The 16,789-nt window shown below is 38.8% G+C and overlaps 1 protein-coding gene across 19 annotated transcripts in view; it reads right to left on the reverse strand.

The window, feature by feature from the left end:
- Nucleotides 1-8,375, reverse strand: part of ZNF644 (zinc finger protein 644) — a 118,178-nt gene extending 109,803 nt beyond the window's left edge. For 4 of the 19 annotated variants that reach the window (XM_067726870.1, XM_067726866.1, XM_067726853.1 and 1 more), the window contains exon 1: nucleotides 4,900-5,041. The gene's annotated coding sequence lies outside the window, so the exon portion shown is untranslated. The other 15 variants (XM_067726855.1, XM_067726862.1, XM_067726868.1 and 12 more) reach the window with 12 other exon arrangements.
- Between the last annotated feature and the right edge of the window lie 8,414 nt (nucleotides 8,376-16,789).

Raw genomic sequence — 16,789 nt, forward strand, 5'->3', positions numbered from 1 at the left:
ATAAATACTCTGGAAGAAAGGATAAAAATGTTCAACCTTCATAAATATTAGATAAATAACTGATATAATACAGGTAAATATGGTTTGTAAACTGAACTTTAATCCCAACACTTTATTAGGGGCTTTTCAATTTGAAATTGTCCTTTTGACTCACAACATATTTAGTTTCCTGACTTTGTACAAAGTCTTTTAAAAGCTGTATTTTCCCATAGATACAGAGAACAAACGGGGTGGTTGCCAGAATGGGGAGGGGCATGGGCAAAATAGGTGAAAGGAATTAAGAGGTACAGACTTCCAATTTTAAAATAAGTAAGTCATGGGGAGGTAATATAATATACAGCATAAGAAATATGGTCAATAATATTATAATAACTCTGTATGGGGTCTGATGGTTACTAGACTTATCCTGGTGATCATTCCATATGTATTTAAATGTTGATCACTAAGTTGTACACCTGAAACTAAAATAATATTGTATATCAACTATATTTCAATTAAACAAAACTGTATTTTCAATTTCAATGAATGATATACATTCTAAAAAGCTTAATACCTAAAACATTGTTTATCACTCTAACCAACTTCACTTCTATCACAGTTTAGACTAACAGAATCATATTTCAAGAAACAAATCACTCAATCCATACTTTAAACAAAGCTACCTACAAAATCACAGTTCCAAGAATCCCAAATGAAATGGGAAGGCTACAGCTTACAGACAGAAGAGGAGTTAGGGCAACCGTTAGTAGAGGTACAAGGGAAATCTCTTAGAAACGCTTATCTTAATACAGTCTCGCTTTCCTTCATCCAAGAGAAGTATGCACTGCTGTTGCTGCTACCCTAGCATTTTTCTCCTCTTCCTCCTCTTGAAATCCTCGATTTTCTCCTCCTGGAAAGTTTATCTCACAGGACTGCTAACATCTCTCAGTAGTCAAAGGATCTTTTATCTTGAATTTAAAGGAACAAAAACATACTAACTCCTCCTAATCACATAAGAGTTCCCAGTAAATTCAGAGAGGATAGTAACTTCACAGTTCAAATTCAGCAGATCTAAGAAAAAATTAAACAGTACAGCAACTGAGGCCCTAGAGAGAATAATAATACACCTTTTTCATGGAGACTCCAGCTATCTGAAGAAAGACCACGAATTGAACTTGGTGTTCTACCTTCTAGGTCTCAAGTGATCTTTATGTTTGGTGTTTTAGTTTAGTTTAGTTTAGTTTAGTTTTGTTTTAAGAGAGGAAAGAAGAGAAATACTTTAGCCAACCAGCAGGGTGAGCTAGTGCTAGAATCAGTTTGATTATTCTCAGTTTTCTCAAAATTCAATGATATAAATGGGTTGCACTATTAAAAGCAGCTATTCCCTCCTAATAAACCTGAATTAAAAGACAACACTTCTAAAACTGCTTCAGTCAGTGCTACACAATTCTGTTCAATATTTACAGATTCTCTATCTACAAAGCAGACATTCTCTATACCAGATGGATTAATAACAAATAAATGTAAAAAAATTAGAGCTTATTTGAATATCTATCCAAAACATTATAGTATCCATCCTTTATTCTCATGTTTTATTTTACAGACTATCAATTTAAAAAATTTTTAAACATTAAAAAAGAACTGCTAAAACTAGTGTTCTTTAAAAATTAGGGCTGGATAATTCAACATTCCAATTTCTGCATTCGGTGCAAGCTATAGTTGCCTTAATATATGTCTGAAAAAGCAGTCATGAGAAAAGCATTCCCACAAGAGTAAGATCCCCTGCTTTCCTTTAGAATCACATTCTGAGAAGTAAGTAACCCTAAAGTAAGTAACCCTAAACACTAGTAATATATTTGGGGTGAGAGAAAGATGAACCTGATCTTTTCTAACAACCAATTTCTTTAAATTTTTTAAATTGCAGGTAACCCCACCACTTCAAGTAACTGTCCTTGAGTCTTTCTTTTCTCCTCCTGTTACCCAATACAGTCTCAATTCAACCACAACAAACTTCTCCCTCTTTTATAACTTGAATGACAAATTAAACCTGCAAAAGGTTTAAGGTCTGCAGGTGACAGACTCAGTTCATAATTATTGATACAGAGAATCCAGGAGTAATCTCAATTATCACAAAACCAAAGTATAATTAAATCTACTCACATAGTGTTGAAAATTAAGAAATATATCAACTTTCCTAGAAAAATCAATAATTTAAGTGCACCTTAAAAGACCCATAAAAACTTTAAAACCTAAAGACAAATTACCTGTTTTTTTTAAACGTGATATCTAAAGAAGTTAAAGGTAACTGTGGGATCCCATCATAAATGATTTTACTACTTGTTGAATTTCCTAACAGATGTTACAGATTTACTACTCAGCAGTAGTACTAGTTAGTCTTAACAAGTTGTTTTTAACAGGAGGCAAAGTGGTATGTCCATTTTTCCAACTAAAACACTATTACAAAATGAAATGCACTAGCATCACTGTTTCAAGCCTCTATCTCATTTCCTACCTAATAACTAGTAGAAATGGCAATTACTTCAAACTTTCCAAGAAGTTTATCAAGCTACCTGTTCTGTTTTGTTTTTCAAATCTCTGAGTCGATTGTTTTGGAAACCTCAGAATTCAAAAGCAACATTGCTTTGAAATTATCTGAAATGTCTGGATTTTGTAACTGATTTTGTTTCCCTTTGGAAGTCACTTTAAAAACTAAGTTACCATATCAAGTTAAATAAAAGTTTTATTGTCACAGAATTTCTCATTAATATAATAGTATCTGAGTAACAAGTACTCTCAAGCATACTCCCTTGTTTTGTTTTATAACCATTATTAGTTGCAGATAGTCACCTCCTTATCCCAGCAATGTGACCAATGAAAAGACCAATGGGGTATAAGTTGAGAGACAATTTTCCATCATGCCATTAACTTAATCATCTCTGGCCCTTAATATATTGAAAAAGAGAGAGTAATACTAGTTGTTCTCTAAGATTCCTTCTACACTAAAACTATATGATTCAATAATAATATTTCTGATATTAATATATCTCCTATTCATTAATACAAGAGTGTTCTCTATTAGGAGAAAACGTAAAAGAGGGGAAACATAAATCTGGGAAAAAACAAGGAAAATGAAAGTTTTAAGTAATGTTGAAAAGTTCAAATTCGATTTGAACAGGGATCTAAAGCTACTTATATAAATGTGCTTAAATATCCCTTCAAGTAATTTAATTTGTTAATGTGACCTAGCCAAAACATTAGTTGTTTCCAAATTTTGTACTTCAAATATTACAAATATACCAAGTACGATGTAGATGTAAGTGCAGTATAAGTTTAAACTGTTAGAAATTCTAAAACTTACACCACCATGATTTTAACAGCAACATACATATCACTGCATTAATACTAGTCAAGCCTTCGTGTTTCACCTATTAAAATGTCTAAACTAAACTGTAACTTCTTTATAATTTTTTCTTACAAAAACCTATCGATGTAATATTGCTGCCATCTAGTTCCCTGGATACTTACACATATGACTGAAGGCAAACAGCAGGTTTCCTTTCTTTGAGCAATTTGAGTTGTCTATTTTTGAAATGCTCTTTTTCTTGTGGGACCAAAACTATGTAACTAAACTACTGCAGAGAGGCAATATATTATTAAGGCAAATCTAATCTATCATCCAGATGCAACAAGCCTGGCATTAGTTAGGACTGGCCAGAATAGATGATGGTGTTTTGGTTATTTCTGTTGAATTTATTAACTTGTATACAAAACAGGACCATCATTCAGGCTCTCAATTGTGTTTCTCTCCTCGTTGAGTACTTCTTAATGACCACACAAAATATGAAGTCTAAACATAAAAGTTTTATAACAACTAAATTTATGTCAATATTACTTAAAACAGTTCAAGAAAAGTTTTCCACTAATGTTGCTAAACCATGGATGGATCCCAACACGAGAGTCGTCTGTGGAAGTCTCGTAACAAGAAACCGTTAGTTCCACCACCTAAGTTTCCAATCACTGAGAAGGGTCTGGGACAACTCATCTTCAGGTTCACGGGAGGAGTGGAGCACACCTGCTTTCCTCTGGCAGAGATTAAGCTCCCAGGGACACAAAGGCCAGGGAATCAGACCTGGAGAAGCAAAAAGCTTTAGCTGGACACCCACCAAGCCCCTGGCAACCCAAACACTTTGAGCGATTTACCTCTTGCTGTTACTTCCCAGGCACCTATCGGCATAAGATCTTGCAAAACAGGGGGAGGGGAGGGCTCTGCGGTCCTGGTCCCACGTTAGGGGAGGGGTGTGTACAGTTAACGCCAGAGCCTACGCTTCTGGCCGAGGCAGAGCAGCCCCAAAGAGAGGGGTTGGTGGCTGCTCTCGGACCGCCCCGTTACTCAGTGCATTGCAATGGCGACCGCAAGGCTCCCCAAGCCGCCTGATCTCGGCCCCTTCCCCCTACTGCTCACTGGCTGCTCAGCTTCATGTGACTAAACAAAACCCCCAAGTCTAGTGCCCAGCTCAGCCCCTTTGTGTCCGCTACCGGATCCTCCGACGCCGCCGTGGAAAAGTCCCCCCCTCCCCACCTCCGCCGAGTCCCGCCCCGCGGCGGCGGCCGCCGCTCACCTCAGGCACCGCCGCCCCCCGCGGCCGCCGCGGCCGCCGCCTCCCCGAACCCGGGTCCCGGACTCCTTGTGTAGCACCAACTCCGCCTCCTCGGCCGCCGCCGCCATCTTAGCCTGTGCGGCAAAATGCGTCCTTTTGGATGGTTGGGACCCAGCCTAGGGCGTAGCTCCCCGGGCCCGAGCGCCGAAGGCCGGGTCCCCCAAGTTCCTCCGCCACCCTCAGTCCCGCCGCCGCCACAACCCAGAGGCCCGAAACCCACACAGGTCCCGGCGAATCCGACCAAATAACCCCTGAAACTCACAGTTTGGTGCCGTGTGCGTCAAACCGGGGCGACGTTGGGAGCGCGCGGCGTCCCCGCGTCACACGCCGCTCTGTACGCTACTCGGCTCCAACGGCCCCCCTCCGCTCCCCGCTTTTCGCCTTCGGCCCCGGTTCCCACGGCGCAGGCGCGCTGCTTTCCCGCCTCTTACCGAGCTGCGGGCCGCGGGGGCGGCCAGCGAGGAGCTCTCCGGCGGCTTCGCGCTGGTGGAGCGTCTGGGCCAATTACACCAAAGGGTGCAGCAGAAACAGTGCACCACTGTTCTCGGGTGCCAGAAACCCAACAAGGTCACCTCCCCCAGCGCTGACCTAATCACTCTCAAGGAGGTTCCCGCCCCAAAGTAGGCACGCTCCAAATATGGTGGTGCCCAAACTCTGCAAGACCCAAACACTTAGGCAAGTCTAGGCCCTTTAAGGTGGAACAGACCCATATTTGATTTCCACAATCACGAGAGGGCCACAGTTCCTTTTCTTTCTACTGTTGAGGAAAACAGCTAAAGGACTCGACATTGCTGGTCACAACTGTAGAGTAATGGCAGAAGAAGGTTTCTGGATCTTAAGGGGACCAATTGTTGGGAGATGCTTGATGGACAAGCAGAGCATCAAGTGTAGCATCTCAGTTAACGGAAAAGCCTACCCTAAAAGGTTCCCTGGGTTTGGTGCAATTTGATTCTGTGAACATACTTTCTCCCTGCATTACTGAATGTGTTGTGGGTCTCCGAATTAAAGTTATGTAAGAAGCACCCGGTATGCTGGTTACCCTTCAAAGAATTAGTAGGTCCCGAGAGAGTTCTAGAAAACTTTTTAAACAAGTATCCACCTCAGAGTCTGAGGACAGAGTTTCACAGACCACACTTTGAGAAACATTGATTAGGAGCTATTCTCGTTGCTTTTGAACTGAGCAAACATAAAAGTTGCTAACATGTCTGACATGAATCAAAATTTCCTGAGGAATCTACTACTCCTGCCTTAATAAGTTCTTTGGCTGTTCTGAATCTCTGGGTTCTCAAAAAAAAAAAAAAAGTTTTCATTAGTTAGTTTACCAGCTATCGTAAAACTCTGCTTTTCCACACCCTCAAGATGTCATTGGCATTCAGAGGAATACACTGTAATTGCACGTATTTAACAAGAATGAGAAACACTCCCTTTTCTATAGGATGGTGACTTCATCATCATTATCAGCAAACATAGATTCCAAACAACAGGTATTTATACTTGCTGAATTAGTTAATAATAATAGCTAACACTTTTGAGTGCTTACTATTTACCAAGCATTGTTCTAATTCATTCAATTTCATTAAAACCTAAAACCTAATGAGGCAAAGAGAGGTTAGGTAATCTTCTCAACGTCACACAGCTCTTTGGACTCTTTCAAAATACAAAATTTTCTTCTTTATTTACACAAATGGGTAAACAATCAAATGTATATAAATTTTCAGCTAATTTGGGGGGGTTGTCTTTTGGGTTATTTCATCTGTAGAATCCATTAAAATTGGACATTCTCAGTTTACTATTGGACTTACAATAAATAAAATTATAATGTTCTTATAACATATCACTACAAAAGCAGTTACCAACAAAAACAAAAACTCTGTTGTGAGTGTACACCACTGACTGACTGATGTGCATCAGATCACACCACCAGCAAATAGAACTCAACCATGATCAGGAACTTGTCTCACTAATGAAATTGTTTGTTTATACAAGAATTAAGCAACTAAACTGTAATACTATAGAAATAGTAGTATAAATAATGGTAATAATTGTAATAGTAAAAGTAGTAATGGTTGATGAAATTCTTTATAAACAAAATAGATGTCAAAAAACCTTCTATGAGGGAGAAACCTTGAAAAGGGCAGAAATCTTGAATAAGGTAATGCAAAAAAAAAAAAAAATGCAGGCAACTAGAAAAATCCAAAGACAGATTATGTGGCTCAAGGCCAAAATATTTAAAGACATTAAAAGGAAAATGCAGTTGAGAATGAAAATCAAGATGTGGAAAACAGTTTGACCCCTGGAGAAAATTCACAAAGCACATCTACTCAACTGTAATAAAAGAATGCTCTGACCTGGGGAAGAATCTTTGAAAACAAAAAGGAAAGAAAGGAAAAGCCAGACTGGCTATTGTTAAAGTGTTAAAACTTGACATTATTAGCAAAGTATATGAATCTATTAGTTTTTCCAGTGAATGGGGTTACCCAATAAAAGATACAAAGTAAGCTGTGGTCTCAAATGACCTAATCAAAAAGAAAATGCAATTTCATGTTGGATAAAAATGGTTAATTCTCCACATTCCAATACTTCTGAATTGCAGGCAAAAAGAAGAAAAAGAAACATTGATTAATCTACTATCCTAGTTACAGCAGAAATTAACACAGCATTGTAAATCAACTATACTTCAATTAAAATAAAAAGCTACTATCCTAGTAATAAAGTCAAGTCCAAGTTTGGATTTATCTTAGGGCCTCACCCGAAGAGGACCCACCTCTGAGTACCAAAATTGTTAAGACAGTCTCATTTGTGGAATTTCAAATATTATGACGTGTGTTAATTAGGGTGGAGGTCAGAGGATGTTTGGCATAGAGAGAGGTGAAGAGAGTAAACAGAGATCAAGCCTTATATTTATTTTTGTCTCACAGTAACCCCAGCACAGAGACTTTTACATGTAAAGTATGCAGTAAATAATTTTGTTCAATTCAACCAACATTCACCAATTGCCTATACCATGCAAGGCACTGTACTAGGCACTGTCAGCAAAAAAAAAAAAGAATAAGACAGTTCCTTGAACATATTCAATAAATATTAGTTGAGTAGATGAGGAGCTTTTATAGTCCAATAAAAGAACTACACAAAAGGATATAATCAACTCTCAATTTACCAGGGAATGGGGGAGATGAGGAAATAGATAATAACGATTTCAAAATCATTGAAACAAAATTTCATAAAACATGATACAAAATAAGTTTCATATACACATATTTAGTAAAAATTATATCCGATATTTAGGAACACATTTACTACTCTAACTCATCAGCATATCAGAAGTAGAACATGAGTATAGACTTGTTCACAGAACATATGTAAAGAAAGGAAACGGTGGGCTAGGGAAACAGATAAAAAAAAAATATTTAAGGAATGAGTAGAGCCAGCCAAGAAAATTAAAAAATGGAGGAACAGAGGGTTATGAGAAGATTTAGGCAAGAGTGCAGCCTCACAGAAGCCAAGGAAGTATTGGTAACAGCTTAACTACTATGACAAATAACTTCAAATATCAATGGATTAACACAGTAAAATTTCACTTCTTATTCACATCACACTCCACTGAAGTTAGTGGGAAGGGGAAGGGAAGCCTCAAAGCAGTTACTCAAGTACCTAGGGTCCTTCTGTCATCTGGCTTTGCCATCCCCTAAGGTCTTAGTGTCTTCTATTGGATCCCCTGGAAAGAGAGACAGCACACATGGAGAATCGTGAGTGCAGTAAGTGGAAGTGGCCAAGCCCAGAAGTGGCACACATCACTTCTCACTTTCTATTAGTCAGCATCTAGTCACGTGGCTCCACTTAACTGCAGGCAAAGGCTGGGAAATGTAGCTGGGCTGTAGGCCCTGGAGGAAAAGGAAATGAGACTGGTGAGCACAAAGCAGGGTCTCTGCACATCCTGAGTAAATGCAGCAGAGAGGTTATATAAGTAAGCGGAGTGCACTGGGTGTGCAAGATCATTGGTGACCTTGGTAAGAGCAAGCTCAGAGGAGTGGCTCAGCCTACTGCGGTGAGTTCAGGAAAAAATGAAAAGAAGGAGAAATAGTAACAGTCTGAGCAGCCATGGAAACCTGACAAGATCAATTGACTAGACTTACAAGGCTGAGAGACTAATCTCATACTACAGGTAGATGCCACTGCTTAAGGATTCTTGGCAACTAACTAGCCAGCCTTCTCCTGCTTAGAAGAAAGCCCTCTCTAGGCCTTCATCAAACTTTCACCCACATTAAACTTGAGAAATGTCTTTATTGTTTATTTTTTCTAGAGTGAAAGATTCCAGATGTTCCAGAATATTTGCTTGAGATCCATCCAAGGAAAAAAGGCATCTGTAATTTCAGCCATCCCATGTGTTTTACTAAAGAAAATGAACATAAAATAGTAAGCCAAAGTATTGCATTATATGTATTGATTTCCTTTGTAATCAATAACTGGGAGATGTAATTGTACAAATGTGTTCCTTTAGCCACATGGCAATAATTAGAAATTGAACTTTGATATTTCTAGTTTAATTGTAAATGAAATTAAATGTCTTCAAAATGAACATTAAAATCTCTATCATGTATCATTTACTTAAATTTTCTAAATATGTTGTAAGAAGGGAAAGAATGGTGATTGCAACCTGTAAAAAATAGATTTAGGAAACATTTAGTTCAAAGTAGAAATACAGGTCTAAAAATATAACATGATAGTATCTTTATTTTTCTTATCCATTTCTGTTTTTATTGCAAGGCATTAAAATCTCTCTTACAAATTCTCATTCAGATTCGTTCCTGAGTGCCATACTTCACCCTCAACATAGAATGGCTGTGGTCTCCAGGCATACCTGAAAGATGCCCTGAGATGTAGAGCCATCCTCTCTTCTAATATTCATGTGGTACCTATAATATTCCAAGCATTATACTGGGCCCTGTGGAAGATGTGAATATAAATAGAACACACTCAGCTCTCAAATACTTTATGGTTAAATAGATCAAAAGTCACATGCTCAAAGTGCTATTTGTATTTTAAAGTTGACAAAGAAAGAGGTCAGTTTATTGTTCAACTAATGCCTCACGAGGTGATAATGCTGTGGAGTCATTTCCTCTAGAGTTTAGCTCTTAGCTTTGCAGGTTGAGAATCAGACTAGAATTGATCAAGCTTGGATGCATGAAACATATAAAAGTCTAATGTATAAATCACATGGTGATATATTAATTTACAGTAAAAGTTGTGACTGCCAAGCATAATGGAATACTCAGGCAGATTGGTCAACATATTCTTTCCCCTGTAGAGAAGGGTTCCAGGAACACCAATTACTTGTTCAATGAGCATGGAATTATATGAAAATGATCTTAACAGATGGTGTTATGAAACTTTGATAGCAAACTGTACTCTGCCATGAAGATGTACCTGTCAAGGGAACTTGAACCCTTAGTTTGCTCTCACAGGGAAATAACTGGTATTTTCCTTAAAGATATATAGCAATATATTAGAAGCACAAAAATATGAAACATTTTATAATCTATATTTCATCAACTCTGTAACACTTTTTAAAAAATGATTGTAACATCTCTGAAACCGAGGCGTGTTTTAAAAATTATAGTTTGTAACTGGCATTTTTTTCTTGCTGAGGGGTACATGTAACAACGGCACACCTTTCAATGAGTGATATCTTAGAATAACTGCCTGACACTTTTAGAAATTCCCCTAACTCTGTTTTGGTAAATCGACTTTCACAAACTTAGTTGTTGCCCCAGTATATCATAGCTCACAGTCTAAGTTCAAAAACTATGTCAAAGTTTAATCTCCTCAGTTCATACTCTGATCAGGCTGAAGTTCCCAAGGGATACAGAACATTGGAGGATATAGTTCATACACAAGTGCATTCTTTCCTCCTAAAGTAACCCGGAAGTAACCTTCACTGGGCCTGTCACCACTTTTTACTGCAGGACCCTTAAAACCCCTGCAAAGTTCCTTGAAAGAGTCTCACGTATACTCAGAAACAGGTCCTACCAGCTACCTCATTACTCCTCTGATATGACGAAGTATCTTCAGCAGCTACTGGTGAGCCTTCTGCTGGAAATGACTGCCTTCCACATGGCACCACCATTTTTGGCCAGGCACCTCCATAGTCATAGCTGATGATGTGCATCTGGAATACACATTGGTTGGTACTAAGGCAGTACTGAGGGCCCTAGTCTTGTATTTGTGGGCCTGCGTCAGCCTATGTCTAATCCTTCTGCACAGAGTATCACCTTTTTCAATCTCTCTGCCCAGAGAGGGTCTTTCTGGAATTCCTACTTCACACAAAGGGCATTTATAGGCTCCTGGGTCCTAAATATTAAGTCCCTGCCCTCAAGGAGCTTACAGTCTAATGGAGGGAGATAAAGAAAGAAAAAGACCATTGTTCTGTGTGTGATAAGCGCTAGACAGGAGTTAGTACGAGGAGGGCCTTGGAAACACGGAGGAGGAGGACCTAAGTCAGTCTGGGGGACCAAGGAAGGCTTCCTGGAGAAGGCTTTCTCTGCCTAGGGCCATCTTCCTACTCCATCTGGGCCACATTCTTCAAGTTTCAGTTAAGTATCCCTCAGAGAGGCTTTCCCCCGCCCCCTTACCTCACACTCACATCTAGTACACATGTTTTCCCTTTGTTATACTGGTCTTATGTGTATAGTAAACCCCACTACAACTGAACAAATCTGGCCCAAAAATTCAGTTTCATAAATTACAAGGTCATATTAGGAGGTTTACGAAATGACTGGAGTAAGCCTACATAGTTTGCTTGCTAGAGTTCCAGGGGTCTGGCTGTGTAATCAGATTCTATCCTGGTCTCCTGCTTAGAGTTTGGAGCAATCTGCTGGTACTTGACTGTTCCAGCTTAAACGTGCTGGGAATGATTCTAGGTCCTATGACTAGCTGGGAATTCCAGGGTCATACCACAAAGTCCAGTTACTTGGTATCCATTTCATCTGCCTAATCCAAGAAGATTGGGTTGCGAGAATAATGCAGAATTATTCTGGGAATGCAGAATCCCACTTCTTCCATTTCACCTTGGCTCTCTCCATCCCAACTCAAGAACTTTAGCCCACTGCATTGGAAAATGGGAACTGGGCAGAGGACAGGATTAATGGCTGGAATCATTATAGTTGGTTTTGCATTATCAGGAATACGATTTTCCTATATGTTATTTTCTACATCATTGTAGATTTGGATTTAACTATAATTACTTGCTTAATGTCCACCTCCTCCTCTAGGCTATATAGAACATGAGGGTGTATTAGATGTTCATATTATATTCCTTACTCATAATACAGTTCTTAAGTCATATTAGTTGCTTAATAAATATTTATTGAACTGAATTGATGTTATATCTAAACTGGGATCTAAAAACTTATAAAAGCTAGCTGGGGGGAAGGAATTGAGGGAAAGTATCCTATACAGAGGGAGCAACATGAAAAAAGCCTAAGGAGAGCAAGTGTGTGTGGCATGTTTGGAGAATTGTAAGTAATTCATATGGCAAATCATATAGCACACGAGTGGAGAGTGGGGAGTAGTAAGTATTGAAAATGGAAGGGGAAGCAGTAGTTGGATCTCAAAGAACAAGAACTTGGACTTTATCCTAAAGACAATGGGAAGCCATTGATGGATTTTTTTCAAAAGAAATTATATGATTAGATTTGCATTTTAGAAAGATCTACAGTGTGAGAAATTTACTGAAGGGAGTAAAACTGGATGCAGGGAGAGACTGGAAGGTTTTGAGGATAGACCGTGATGCCTGCATAAGCACGACATATGTTAAAGAAAACTGCCCTGCTCTCAGCCCGCATGAAGAGGTGGTCCTTAGCAGCCCTGCTTTGTACTTTGCAAGTCTCCTCCCACAAACACTCAGCTGCAGCTAACTGCATCATGGATGGGAACCTGATCCAAAGAAAACCAATTTGTAGGCTGGCAAGTGGTCTATGACATAACTGTCATGGAAAATAGTACTCAAGACACTGTGGCATAATAATAGACAAATAGATCAATGGAAGAGAATAGAGGGTCCAAGATACAGACCCACAAAGGCAAGGTCAATTAATTTTTGGCCAAGCTGAAAAGGTAATTCAGTGGAGAAAGAGTAGTCTTTTCAACAAATGATACTGGAAAAATTGATTATCCATATGGAAAAAATCAAACTTTGATCCATATATAAAAATTAACTCAAGACGAATCATAGAAATAATATAAAATATAATCTGAAAACCTTTTCGGAGAAGAACTTTGTGAGCTAGTGTTGGGCAAAGTTTTCTGGAATATGACACCAAAATCATGATTCATGAAAGAAAAAATTGATAAAATGGACTTCATCAAAGTTAAATTTTTTTTCACTCTTCAAAAGACTCTGTTAAGAGAATGAAAAGACAACCCACAGACGGGAGAAATTACCTGAAAATCATGTAATTGATAAAGAACTTATATCCATATAAAGAATTCTCAAAACTCAATAATTAAACAAATAACCTGGTTAAAACTGGGCAAAATAATTAACAAGTACTTCACCAAAGAAGATATACTGATGTCAAATAAGCACAGAAAAATGCTCATTAACCATCAGGGAAATGCAAATTAAAACCACAGTGAGCTATCACTACACACGTGTGAGAATGGCTAAAATTAGCAAGACTGACCACGCCAAGCATTCGGCAGGTTGTATAGAAACTGGAACTCTACTACACTGTTTGTGGAAATGTAAAATGCTACAACAACCTTGGAAAAAAACTTGGCGGTTTCTTTAAAATGTTAAAAAATATGATTTATCCCTTTCGCTTCTGGGTATTTACCCAATATAAAAGAAATATACATCCACACAAAGACTTGTACGAGAACGTTCATAGCAGCTTTATTTATAACAGCCTAAAACTGGAAACACTCCAAATGCCCATCAGTAGATGAATATATAAGGCCAGCCCCCAAAAGGAATACTTACTGTATGATTCTCTTTATATGAAACTCTAGAAAATGCAAATTAACCTACAGTGGCCCCCCCCAAAAAAACAGATCAGTGGTTGCCTATTGTGGAGTAGGAAGAAGAGACAGGAGTGGGGGTAAGGGGTTACAGAGGGGCACAAAGATATGTTTTGGGGTGAAGGTATGTTCATTATCTTGATTGTAATGGTATCTTCTGAGGTATAGCTATATGTAAAAATTCATCAAACTGTACACTTGAAATATACACGGTTTGTTTCAATGAAAGAGTTTCAATAAAGAGCTTCAATAAAACTCTTTTAAAAAATTTTAAAAGAGAGCGATAATGGAAAGAGTGAGCTCCTTGAAGGGGTAGAATAGTAGGCTACTAAGATTAGACTTGGACAAGGAGAGGTAACACTTCTATTTGACAGGTTTCTACACGGGGTGTCAGGCAGATGAGATTATTTCTTTTGCTTAGGTGCTGTCCGTTTTCTCCATAAAATTGGCAGCAGTCTTTCTTTCTGCACAAAGTGATCTGAAGGAGGTAGTCAGGCGGCTTGTGCGTAGCGGAGCAACTTTGAAACAGCTGCTGCATAGAGTGGGTCAGCCCCAACCCTTTGCATTTGGGCAGCATTGGGGTTTCTCTTGATATTGGAAACCAAGAATCCATAGTGACACCACTTCCGTATCATTATGTAATTTTCTCTAGCACAAATCAGCAGTACAAATGAAGGGAGGGTTAGTCCTCTCACTTCTTTGAACACGTCTTATCTTCGAGAAGCTTCTTTAACCTTTTTTTTCTCTTTAATCTTTTGAGCGCTCAGATTTCTACGGCATCTGCTTCACCATTTTGCCAGACATGTAGAGACTTTTTTTCATTTATTCATTCATTCATCCAATAAATATCTATTGAGCCCCTTTGACTCAGGTGTCAGGTGCTAATGGCACTGAATACACAGTAGTCTAAATATATATGGTCCCTGCTTTCAGGCTTCCATGCCTGAATAAGCAACTTGCTCTTCCAGGCTCCACCCTGATCCATTGCAGACATCAGGGCACCAGACACTTCCCAAGTATAGGTCACCCCTGGGACTCATACAGATCACTTGGCCACCCACCATCAAGGTGGCTCCATTGCATGTTCTATTTTCATACTGGACCCATGTTATATTCCTCCTTTCGAGTGTGTATTGTGAGCTGGGAAAAGTATGTGGCCAACATTGAATTCCTAAGATCTATAACTAGGGACCCAAGGGCAAAAGGAAATGAGCACAGCCGTCTAGTACACTGTCAGTGAGAATTTTAGGTAATTTTTTCCCTTAAAATTCAATAAACCTTCACAATGACCTTCCATAAAAGATGAAGGCTTGGGGACTTGCCTGGTGGCGCAGTGGTTAAGAATTCGCCTGCCAACGCAGGGGACACGGGTTTGAGCCCTGGTCTGGGAAGATCCCACATGCCGCGGAGCAACTAAGCCCGTGCATCACAACTACTGAGCCTGCGCTCGAGCCCGTGAGCCACAACTACTGAAGCCCGTGCGCGGAGAGCCCGTGCTCCACAACAAGAGAAGCCACCGCAATGCGAAGCCCGTGCACTACAGCAAAGAGTAGCCCCTGATCGCCGCAACTAAAAGAAAGCCTGTGCGCAGCAACGAAGACCCAACGCAGCCATGAATAAATAAATAAATAAATTTATTAAAAAAATAAAAAGATGAAGGCTAAACTGCTTGTCTCACTCAGTTTGGATAACAGATTATTAAGAAATCTTTACATATTAAATGATGTGGCACTACTACATCAAATGGAAGTAACATTATTTCTTTATCCTTTTAAAAGAGAGCTACCAGATGAAAAAAGTTAAATACACACAAGTGTGTATTTATATATATGGAATGTTGAGTTAGGAATCACATTATTTTTGCTCTAAGGGAAGATAGAAGAGTACGAGGTTTTTTTCTACCTTTCTAAGTCTGTTTTGAATAGTGTAAGAAATTCCATATGAGATTACAATTTTGGGCCAGAAGCCAGCGAACAGTGTCATCTAGCTGACTGTCAGTATTCAGTCTGTGAGGACACCACCAGAAGAGACAGCTAAACAGTAATAAAAGGGGAAAATGGGGTATAAAAAAATATATGCATGTTCTTTCCTCTACTGTGGTTGTGATCCAAAAATTTAAAATAAAAAATATGCACAAATGCATAAGGGATGTTTCTTTTAGTGAAAAGGGGAAAAACAGATCCCTGAGGGTTGGGAATAGAAATTGATGAGTTTGGCAGTGGGCTTTGGAAAAGAGCAGTGATAGCCAACCTGACTAATAAGAAAAAAATGTTGCAAAGAAGCACTAGTACCAAAAAAGCAACAATTTTTGAATTGTGCAGAAAAACAAAATGGTCTTGTAATAGCCCCCGAGGGAAGCTTTCTGTGACAAAGAAATTTTCCTAAGTAACAAAATGGAAAAAGGGGACTCTGCCTGCAAGTTCCCTTAAGAGATAAAGTATTAATCTCTCTATCCCTATGGGTAATAACAGATTTTTTTTAATAGGAAAAGTGATCATGTGCAAGATATTTCCCTAAATCACAGGTCAATGCATTTTATTTTCCATGTAGCCATCCATGATAAGAAATCTGGCTGGAGATTCCAGGATGATCACTATTCATAATCAAGTATAAAGGTTACATCTAGCCAACTATTAATATTTTGCCTGCAAACATGTTGCCAGAAGAAATTGCTGAAATGATCACCAAAAATAAGAGAAGATCCATGAATTTATTGTAATTTGATCAAGCCCCCTCCCCCCAATGAAAAAGATTTGTTTTGGAATTCATAATTTCCCCCAGCTTTTTGGAGCCTTAACTGTTGAGACAGGAAGTTCTTAGAGCTTATTACTATGTGTGTATTTTTATTTAGATAAGTAATCAGAGAATACTTACATAAATAACTTTAAGTCATTCTTAAGACAGATTACTTTTGTGAATTATCTATAGTGACTTGTGAAGAATTTCCCCTCCTCCCAAAGACAACTCACTCTTCTCACCTCACTCATTCCTTTTGTGTCTAGAAGGACTGACCAACAGAGCATTCATGCAAACCTTCATGAAAACGGTTTTTCTCAGTTGAGCTTTTGATAGGTACTTGGCATCCATGAGTTCATGATTTTACTCTCTGTAAAGCGCCCGAGCATAGCATGTCT

The sequence above is a fragment of the Pseudorca crassidens genome, chromosome 2 (assembly GCF_039906515.1).
Source record: "Pseudorca crassidens isolate mPseCra1 chromosome 2, mPseCra1.hap1, whole genome shotgun sequence".
NCBI classification, from domain to species: Eukaryota; Metazoa; Chordata; class Mammalia; order Artiodactyla; family Delphinidae; genus Pseudorca; species Pseudorca crassidens.